Here is an 11,430-nt window from a genome sequence, read left to right on the forward strand (position 1 = left end):
TCATGCTAGCTAGCACGCAGTACGAAAAAGTCAGCATAACGAAAGTAAACTCCACCTAAACTTGGTTCATATCTGACCCAGATGGACTGCAGGTTATAACTTCTTACCTGAAGTTCAGTTCACCTGACACTCTCGGACCAGCGGCCACTTCGGGTCTCTCCTCTTGCCTCCCTTTTCCTTCATCCATCTGCTGGCCTCCACCACTTGCTAATGTGGATCTGTGAATCTGTGGAAGCTCCGCGATAGCCACCACACGAAGTAACGAGTAACGAGCCTTTCTAAATACCAATAACGAGTAACGCTTTCCCGGTTTTGGCATAATAACTAGTTACCGTGCTCGTTACCACAATAATAACGTAGTTACTGTAACGCGTTACTTAATAACGTGTTAGTCCCAACACTGGATATATGTAATGGGCACATTTGATCTGTTTAAGCTACACTCGCATTAAAAGAAATTTAGCCTGGAGAGCCTCAAAATTGTAATTCGTATTTATCATTGCTGTTAGTGATTCTTTACAATCTATGAATGTAAACCTGTATAGCCACTACACAAAAAAACATAAACATCAAAAATCAGTAGTTGCACTGAAAGTAGTTGCAGCGACCAACAGGCCATCTGGAGGTTGAGCATTTAACACCTTTGCCTGGCAAACTGTCTCCAAACAATCACTGTCTGAATCGGACTGACTGCAGTCACTCTGAGACATTGGTAAAGGTTTGCAAATAACTGCCGTCTGATAGAAATGTAGAGAGTTTGCCAAGAAACTGCAACTACTCAGGGTCAGCCTGCACTGACGAGTACAGCTTATCTCTTTGCATTGGGGGACTGAACTGGCCATATTTCTGTATAAAAGCAAGGCTGCTGAGCTCCTGTTGATTTGCAGTTAGGAGGCCGTCACTCACAGCATGGCCAAGCTGGTGACCACCATGAGGAGGAGGTGCCAGGTAGGGCTGCTCAATTATGGCAAAAATGATAATCACGATTATTTTCACTGAAATTGAGATCTCGATTATTTGACGATATTTATTTAACCCTTTAAGACCTACTATAGAACCAAGTCCGCCAGAGCTTATATTATTTTTTTACATGCTGTAGTGCCATTTGTGGGTTCAAATTCAAGTTGCTATACATCAATACAACTGTTATAGCCCATATTTTAATAATATGTATGTATTAAGTCCATAGTAATTACATAAATTGCAAAAAAGTGCAATAAACTACAAAAAAATTGAAAATCGCTTTTGTTTTGTTTACATATATTTCTACTTGGAGAAATTTAAGAGGTTTATCCCTCAAAACTTTAAATACAAAAAAGTTGCAAAAAATAGTTTACAACAACAGGAAATTTATTTTGAGTGTCTTCATAGTTTTATTTTGGAGATACAGCCAATTTTTATATACTGCAGGAAAAACGAAAAACAATCATATGATGCAAATTTGCAAAGAAAACAGCATGTGCATCAAAATAAACTATTTCCAGCAGTGCAATTCGAGTTCTAAGCATCACAGAAACTATTCAGAAAAGTCAAACATGACTTATTAAAAACACCAGTATAGGCTTTTAAGGCCTACAAGTAAAAAACTACATTTTCTGCGAAAATGCTGTCACTTCCAGTTTCGGGCAGGAAATGGCGGACATGCGTGAGTTAGCGGTGACGTCTGTTTCAATGTTTTTTGTTGCTGCAAGCGCTTTTTATGCAATTTTTGCAAAGCTATATGTAGAAGGAAACTGTGACCGAGGACAAGCTGATGGCATAAGATGTAAGTACAACTCCTCTGGTTTCATATGCAAAAAAAATTATTGCGCTAGCTTACATGGTTCAGGTTCTACAGGGATTTAAAAATAGTTACACAAAACAGAGCGTGCTGCTCTGACCGGCTTTAAAGGGTTAACTATAACAATGTATTGAATAATGACTTTAAAAAAATAATATAAAACAGTGTGCAAATACTGATAACAGTGCAAATGTTTGCAATATAAAAAATAAATGAAAAATGTAAACATCTATGTTTAGTGAACTTTGCAGTGTTGCTCTGTGGTGCAGCTACCACACCATAGCAAAGTTTACACACTATGTCTACTTGATCCACATCTGACTCCGCGAACCCATAATGTTTCCACACCACTGAAGTTTTTTTTTTTTTACCTCTTTTCAACCAACGGCAGTCACTCTCCTCTCCAAATAACTTCTTCTTAGCTTTCCGAGCTTCCCTCGGGTCCTCTTAATTGTTGTGACGGGTGTTCGAAATGCAGAGAGGTGCGCTCGATTTGCCACACGGAGCAGCGCGAGAGTAAAGCATGAGGGAGGGGCTCATAATCGGCTCAGTCATTTTTAATGATCGTTGAAAGCCCAGTTCGTAATCGTGATTAAAATTCGATTAATTGAGCAGCCCTAGTGCCAGGCATTTGTGGCTGTGTGCGGTTCTTCCACATACTACTGATCCCCCTGTTTGCTAAATCAATAAATTGCTAAATTGCCATTATGTGTCGCTTCTTGACCTTTCAGTCATCCAATCCAATAACCCCAACCAAACAAAAGTCAACAGCAGAAAAAGCTGTTTGGCACTGAGGGGGAAGATTGAACAAGTTTTTCAAAAAAAAGTACAAATTTCCTTATTTTCTTATGCTGAGATTATATATTTTTGGGTGTTTTCAGTCTTTAAAATAGAACAGTCTGGAGAAAACCGGAAAGCTGGAGTAAAATTGGTTCTTTCGTACAATATAAATATTATATTGTACGAACGTGATAATTATGTATATTGTAATAACGTGATATTATGTTGTTCAAACGTGAAAAGTATATTGTACAAACATGATAGTATATTGTACAAACAGGAAAAGTATCTTGTTAGAACAATAAACCTTTCACGTTATAACGTGATACACTTGTATTTTTCTTTTGCCTGGGTGGCAGCTCTACGCTTCCGTAGATTTGTGATTTTTCACTGATTTATCACATTTAATGACCGTACTAGCAGAACCAGATTGCATGCAGTGGCCAGCTTGACCCCATTCAGTCAAGAAACTGATAGCTGACTGATTCTGTTATTTTTATGTTTTATCACCATCTTCATGGAGCAAAAGTCACTTTGAAAACGATGTGGTCCCCGTCTTTGAAGCGCCCATTTCACAGGGGGCGAGATTCAAAGTTTATTGCACACGGTTCCAGTAACTTCTCCTCCAACAGTTTTCCCCAGTGTGACTCCAACTCAGAGCAAAAATCCTCTTTGATGGTTCGATTTGACCAATCAGTGATGCATGTGCAATCACTGTTTCTGATGTGCTCCCTCCTCTTTCAGTCTGGGGTTTGATATTTTCTTTTGCAGAATGAAGCAGCGCTCAGCACAGAGGTGTAAAGTTTCTCCTCTGAGTCAGACATGGTTGTACACAAACAGAGAAATAGCTTTTAAAATGTGATCGTTCTTCTGTAGGTGATGCAGTTCACTGAGCTCAGCTGGGCCCGTTCTTAAAATGCAGCAGCTCCAGGCTGTGGTGCACTCTGGTGCACTGATGCTGCCGAGCCTGGAGAAACTGGTTTTTCTGCCTCTTCTGTTATCGATGCGCTCTGGTGTGGTGGATGAACTATAGAACAAAACAGCAGCTTTGGGACGAAGCCTTTGCATGTTAATTCAGAGCTGTTGGCACTGAAACATCCCAGATAATGCGCACTGCTAACAGTAATACTGTAAAAACATTTTACAGAGTGTTTAACTCATTAAAGCATTAAAAAGCAGCAGCAGATGATGATTTCTGGAATAACTAGTGCTGTGCAAAAATTTAGAGCCATCCCTTTAAATTTATCTGGGAAAATGGGAAATGGGTTTAAAGATTTTGTAAAGCTCTGAGCAGCTGTCTGTCAGCTCTGTGAGGATCTTCAGGAATCGTTCTCCAATCAAAACTCTTCTTTGGATGCTTCTACGTTTTGTTCTGTTCTCTGTCAGGATGATCTCATGCTGCTTCAGAAATGCTGAGGTCCAGGCTCTGGGAGGCCCATCCATGACTGATATATAAGGTATATGTTATTATAAATGGTAAATGGCCTGTATTTATATAGCATTTTACTAGTCCCTAAGGACCCCAAAGCGCTTTACATATCCAGTCATCCACCCATTCACACACACATTCACACACTGATGATGGCAAGCTACATTATAACTGTTTGAATATTTAAAAATCATGCACATCCTTTGTTTTGACTGGGGATGGCACAGGTTTTGTAGTTTTCTGCTCTCCTCTTGTTTCCAGTGTTTGCTTTGGTCTGATGAATGAAATGATGCATTCTCCAAGTTAAGAGTTCGCAGTCTGTCGGTGTTAACAGAAAATAGGGTAATGAAACTTCTCAGCACGACGTTTTCATGAAGTCTGAGCTCTTCGACCTCGTGGTTGGCAGTTGGAGAGGCAGATGCTGTCTGTTTACATGTTTCCTGTCACTCCTGATTAACCTGTAACACGATCGGACTGGAATACGGCTCATCATTAGCTCATCACTGATAAACACAGCTGCTCTGTCATATCAAATGCAAGCATACAAAAACCCCTTTAGCTTGATTTTCCTGGCAGGAGGAGTGTGGACCTGGCTACAGAAACCAGGTGTAACGGCCTTCATTGTTGAGCATGTGAAGCGTTTTCACTTGTAAAAATGGAAAACACACTGAACCCTGCTGTGTCACATGTTTTATGCCATCCAAACATTCACTTATTTTTAGGTTTTTAAATACTCAGAGGTCCCACTTATTCTACGTATTTGTTATTAAGTAGTTTGCAGAGGAGCACCTTATGAACCGTCTTATTAAATAATTAAGAGCGCTTATATCTGAAGCAAAATGTGGTCATTCACTGCTCTATCTTTAAACGCGGGCCTCTGGGGTCTCCAGCACACTAAGCATTTTCATTGTGCAGCTGATAGCCTTCTCTCAGCTTCCATTAAAAATTTGCATTCTCTGTAACTTCTTGGGTCAGGACGTTGGAAAGGACTTTGAGGATAGCCGTTTAATGAACTCTTTCTGTTTCTGACGAACACGCCATCGCTCTGCCAGTCAAACTGATTGTCACAGACAGTTCGTATATGGCAGAGGAGGTCAGAGATGAAGGGCAGGGGTAATTATAATACTGGAAACGGCTCCTGACATGATCGAGGAGGAAAAAACGGCAGCTGGGACACGACTGTAAAGCTTTCTGACACCAGACTAATCTATTAAACACGCCGTTCAAGAACAATTTCATATCTGTGAGCAGACGAGATTGTCTGGCAAAGTTCGTGGAGCTTTGAGTAGATTTCAGTGTCTCCCTTTAACTGACAGAGATGAGGGAGAACACTATCGTGCATTATTACGACCTCCCTGCCTATTAAAACTGTTGAAATCATTTAATAAACAACATCAGTCTTGATCCAGTTTATCGTGAGATGTTTTATACACAAGCAGTTGCTCTGTTTCTGTCAGGAACTTTCGTTTAATTGCAAACACAATTGAACACAAAATAATAAAACTTACTTTTAAATAAATGATTAATCTGCTTGTGATTACCTCATGCAATTGCTTTAAAAAAGAGAGGACTTAAATGTTATATCTTTCAGGATTTTAAACTCAAAGTATTCCTTGTCTTGCCCGGAGTTCTTCTTCGTTTTGCAAATACATAAACCAAATGTGCGGAAATTATAGGTTATATAAAGCGAATAATTTTGGATCTGCTTCCCCACCATAATTTATCTGAAATTAAAGAACCTAGGTGTGATTCACAGTCTCAGCTTTAATTTTAGATTTAAAAACTTGAGCGCTTACAGACATTTTTATACCCAATTTCCTCTTATCGAGGACTAACATGTAGCTGGGCAAATTGTCATAATCATTGTTAAAATGCTAATTTGTAATACGCTGTGGAGAGTCTTTTGCATGCGGCTCAGTCTGACCCTTCAGTCATTTGTGATGGTTTGTCAGGATTTATTGTAGCTGTTTTTACTCTTCGTTTGTTTGTGGGTCGAAATGCTGATAAAATCAGATTAATGAGCAACATAGTCGTACCTCAACCTTCAAAGATTTCTGGATCGACTTTGCTGATTATTTTGGGTCATTTTTGGTCTAATTCATTGTTCCTGAAAGGTTTGGTGTGAGTTAAGGCGGGCCTTGGTATTTTATTATTCTAATATACATCAGCATACAAAAGTAACGAATGAATTATTGAACCATTACTCTGTAGGGACTTATCTAAAATTTTAAAGTGAAATTTTATACATGAAATTTAGTTTTTAAAGGGATCCAATCAAACAGTCCAGCACTTTAAGAACAAGAGCATTCAGAGAGTTAGTACAGCCCTTCCCCTTTAGGGTAAGGGCTGTACTAACACTTACACTAACTTGTACTAGCACTTTGTTTTTATGATGGCGTTAGCCTGTTATTGTGTCACTGTCATGCTGAATTGAAAAAATAAAAAGCGTGTTGGACAGCTGTCTTCGTGCCTGTTCATATAATGTATTACTCTATGTGGTTTCTAGACATTTTTTTTTCCGAGTTGAACTTTGGGCGCTAATAATGAAGGTGAAGGTTAGCTTAGCAAACCTTGGTACTTGTGTCCCCAAAGATCAGGTGTGTTGTTGGGAAGCTTGAAGATGTTTTTACTGATTTTGACATTTGTTGTGACCTTGACCTGATTTTCACTAAAATTAAATCAGCTCAAATGGTTATTGGTATCTGCCATCACACAAAATTTTAAAATTATATCTCTCAAACTATGTTTGTCTGTCCGTCTGGCTGTTAGCAGTCTACCGTCAAACAGAACCGATTGACACGAAGCTAACATGACGACCTTCTGGGAGAAACCCATCCAACTTACCTGAAACCTCCATATTTTCAGTCTTCTCTCTGTGGTAGACTTTGCTATCTTGATAGGTTGAGAGGATCCTGTGATCAGCCACCACTACTGTTCTCTCCTGTAGAGACATCAATAATTTTTTTTATATTTCAGATTAAGTTATTTGGCTCTCATGCCTATTTCACTTGCACAGAGAGCCACAGTCTTGACTCTCTGCATGTTTATTTGATGAAGAAATGTAAAAGAATTGCCCAAACTTGTTTGAAATGTGCTGTTACAATACATTCAAGGCCCTGAGAAAGACGAGGTTCCATATCCTAAACCCTTTCTCCAATTTGTGTGTGAATGGCATCAAATAAAACAAATGTGCACTTGAATATGCTTCGGTCCAGAGTTCACTCCTTCCACACATCAGTGAGCATCGGGCTGACTGTGTTGCTGGCTCACTGATTATCTTTGGACCACTTTTGGTGGGTATTTCATCACTGGTCCTTGCTGTTGTCGAGATGCTCTGTCTCAGTCATTTTCTTTCCATCAGTGAATCAACACCAAGAACTGACTGTTCCCCCGTTGCCCTCATGTATCCCACCCGTTGGCAGTGCCACTGTAACAAGATAATCAGTGTTATTCTCCTCACCTGTCAGTGTGTTTGGTGCTGTGGCTGACAGTTGCATGTTGTAATATTTAACTTGTTTATCTCATCTTGCTGTGTGGACATATTCACTCATGCCATCTGTTGGGTCTGTCTAGCACAGGCCCACCGCACACCATCCAGCACAAGTCTTATCAAAATCGACGCTCTAACTCTTCTTTATGTGATGACTTTTTTTCCCCACAAAACAAGAGGTGGTCTGTATACATGAATCAGAGGTCCTGGAAATTAGGTTTTGGAGATGGAAGGCGAGGTTCAGGTGCAGTTTAACACGAGTCCTCTCGCAGTTTTTCTTTGTTGGGGGACAGCTATAAAACAACTGATCATCCAGCATGGAGTGATTTATTCTTTAATCTTTTGTTTTTCTTATTATGACTTGAAATGTTGAATCGAGTGACTCATAAGAAATAGGTTTTAAAAAGTTAAAAACACCATAAAGTGACTTTAATCACTGCTTTTATAAAACTTTGTATTCCTAGAAATATGGAGTAGTGCAGGGGTCGGCAACCCAGGGCACGCGTGCCACAGCTGGACTGGCCATCGGCCCACTGGGCATTGTGATGGTGATTTTTCGTTTTTATGGGCCGATTGTTTTTTGTTTGTTTGTTTTGTAACAGTATAAACAATGAAAGGTGGTGGACTGGCCGGATGCTGGTCAATGTGTAAAAATAACTCAGTTGTTTGGTGGTGGCTATGGCGGAGCTTCCACAGAGGCCAGCAGGTGGATGACGGAAAGGGGAGGCAGAAGGAGGAGAGAACTGAACTTCAGGTAAGAAGTAATGACCTGCAGTCTGTCTGGGTCAGATATAAACCAAGTTTAGTTTATTTTCGTTGTGCTGACTTTTTACAGTCAGTTACAATAACTCTTACTGCGTACTAGCTAGCATGACGGAGTTTCTATACAGCTGGGTGGGTGCTATGATGTTACTGATAGTGAACTTTATTTTATTCATAAGGTTAGTTATTAGAGTTGCCAACCGTCCTGTAAAAACCGGAATCGTCCCGTATTCAGAGAAAATATTACGCGTTTCGTATTGACCTGAGAAGGAACACAGTTTGTCCCGTACTTCAGCTAGAATTAAAAAAGACACAAAGCAGGAGTTTTTCTGTGTCTTTACGCTGCACAGCTGCCTCTTCTTCTCTCATTCTCTCCCCCTCCCTCTCCTGTTGCTACTTTAATCATGAAACTGATCAATGATCAGCTGATCGGCTTTTCTCTCTTGTTTGTTTATTGCCCACTTTGCGCCAGAAAGAGGAAACCAGTGGATAGGGCTGCTCAATGAATCGAATTTTAATCACGATCATTAAAAATGACTGAGCCGATTATTAGCCCCTCCCTCATTTATCCGCGACACCTTAAAGGCCGGTCCATGAAAATATTGTCGGGCATAAACCGTCCGTGGCGCAAAAAAGGTTGGAGACCGCTGATTAAGAGGACCCGAGGGAAGCTCGGAAAGCTAAGCAGAAGTTATTTGGAGAGTGACTGCCGTTGGTTGAAAAGAGAGTTAAAAAAAAAAAACTTCAGTGGTGTTGCACACAAAGTCATTGTTAACCCTTTAAAGCCGGTCAGAGCAGCACGCTCCGTTTTGCGTAACTATTTTTAAATCCCTGTAGAACCTGAACCGTGTAAGCTAGCGCAATAATTTGTTTTGCATATGAAACCGGAGGAGTTGTACTTACATCTGATGCCATCAGCTTGTCCTCGGTCACGGTTTCGTTCCACATATAGCTTTGCAAAAATTGCATAAAAAGCGCTTGCAGGAACAAAAACATAATATTCCAGAAACACGCTTTGCCGTTCCTATCAGCTGTTCGTAACACTTCCCACAGTGAAATGATGCACCTGCTGTTTTCTTTGCAAATTTGCATCATAGGATTGTTTTTTGTTTTTTCTGCAGTATATAAAAATTGCTGTATCTCCAAAATAAAACTATGAAGACACTCAAAATAAATTTCCTGTGGTGGGAAACTATTTTTTGCAACTTTATTGTATTTAAAGTTTCGAGGGATAAACCTCTTAAATTTCTCCAAGTAGAAATATATGTAAACAAAACAAAAGCGATTTTCAATTTTTTTGTAGTTTATTGCACTTTTTTGCAATTTATGTAATTACTATGGACTTAATGCATACATATTATTAAAATATGGGCTATAACATTTATTTAGCAACTTGAAATGCTCCCACAAATGGCACTACAGCATGTAAAAAAAATAATATAAGCTCTGGTGGACTTGGTTCTATAGTAGATCTTAAAGGGTTAAATAAATATCGTCAAATAATCGTGATCTCAATTTCAGTGAAAATAATCGTGATTATCATTTTTGCCATAATCGAGCAGCCCTACCAGCGGATGTCGCGTTAAACAACAGCAGCACATTTAAGCTTGATCAGCTGTTGTTAGAATTTATTTAATATTAATTTCTAGTATCAGCTGATGTTTGCTGGAGCCAAAGCTGTAAAGCTGCTGGTCATGATATCGGTTTGGATATGTGGTGAGCTGAACAGGTAAAGGACAAACAGGTTTACCTTTTAGGTAAACCTGGTAGGTAGGGCATTAACAGGGAAAGGGGGGCACAAAGAAATACTTTTCTTTCTTATTCGCATTTAACCCTTTAAGACCTACCATAGAACCAAGTCCGCCAGAGTTGACTTTATATTTGTACATGCTGTAGTGCCATTTTTGGGAGTATTTCAAGTTGCTATACATCAATATAACTGTTATAGCCCATATTTTGATAATATGTATGCATTAAGTCTATAATAACTACATAAATTACAAAAAAGTGCAATAAACTACAAAAAATTGTTGTTTTTTAGGTTTTTTACATATATTTCTAGTTAGAGAAATTTAAGTTTTGTTCCTCAAAACTGTAAATACATTAAAGTTGCACAAAATAGTTTCTAACAACAGGAAATTTATTTTGAGTGTCTTCATAGTTTTAGTTTTGAGATACACAAATTTTTATATACTGCTGGAAAAATGAAAATAAATAGTGTAATTTGAGTTCTAAGCATCCCAGAAACTATTCAGAAAAGTATGAAGTCAAACATGACTTTTAAAAACACCAGTACAGGCTTATAAGGCCCCGAAGGTACAAAACTACATTTTCCACGAAAATGACGTCACTTCCAGTTTCGGCCGGGTAATGGTGGACACGCAACAGTACGCGCTGACGTCTATTCCAACATAGGAAGTGTTATAAACAGGTGATCGGATTGGCAAAGCGTGTTTCTGGAATATTATGTTTTTGTTGCTGCAAGTGCTTTTTATGCTGTTTTTGCAAAGCTATATGTAGAAGGAAACCGTGACTTAGGACAAGTTGATGGCATAAGATGTAAGTACAAATTATTGTGCTAGCTTACGTGGTTCCGGTTCTACAGGGATTTAAAAAATAGTTACGGAAAATGGAGCATGCCCGCTCCGACCGGTTTTAAAGGTTTAAAATGTCTAGCTTTTAATAAATAATTATCTGAATCTTACAACCAAAGTTTTTATCTGATGTAAAATGTATACATATACCAACAAGACAGTGTACATCACTGTCACAACAGCATTTGTTTTCATTGAAACGCTTTATGGCCTTTCCTATAATACCTGGTGGGCCCGTCTCTAGTCAAAGTGCCGGGCCAATTTTTTTTCCCAGTCCAGCCCTGGGCATGACACACAGTGAATTAATCTGAGAAGGTGCATTAGAAAATAAATGACCTGGCCAGTGGTGCACATCGCAAATTAGCTCGCATAGACACATTAGTTGTGCCACTTCTTAATGACGGTATCTTAGCTAATGACCCCAACTACCAGATTAAACTTGTAATTGGCTAAAAATAACTTAGCCTACCGGTGAGAGGGACGTTGCTAGCTGGCAGTTTTTTCAAGCAATGTTGAACGTTCCATATTCAGACACTTCAAAAGCTTCAGGAGCATCAGCACCACGTAAATACACGGATACATCCGGATACTCGAG

The 11,430-nt window shown here is 39.2% G+C and overlaps 1 protein-coding gene across 2 annotated transcripts in view; it reads left to right on the forward strand.

The window, feature by feature from the left end:
- mei4 (meiosis-specific, MEI4 homolog (S. cerevisiae)) overlaps nucleotides 1-11,430 on the forward strand; it is a 74,504-nt gene that overhangs the window by 9,443 nt on the left and 53,631 nt on the right. The window lies entirely within an intron of this gene.

This window comes from Pundamilia nyererei, unplaced genomic scaffold (genome assembly GCF_000239375.1).
Source record: "Pundamilia nyererei isolate P.nyererei 1_Seehausen unplaced genomic scaffold, PunNye1.0 scaffold00048, whole genome shotgun sequence".
NCBI classification, from domain to species: domain Eukaryota; kingdom Metazoa; phylum Chordata; class Actinopteri; order Cichliformes; family Cichlidae; genus Pundamilia; species Pundamilia nyererei.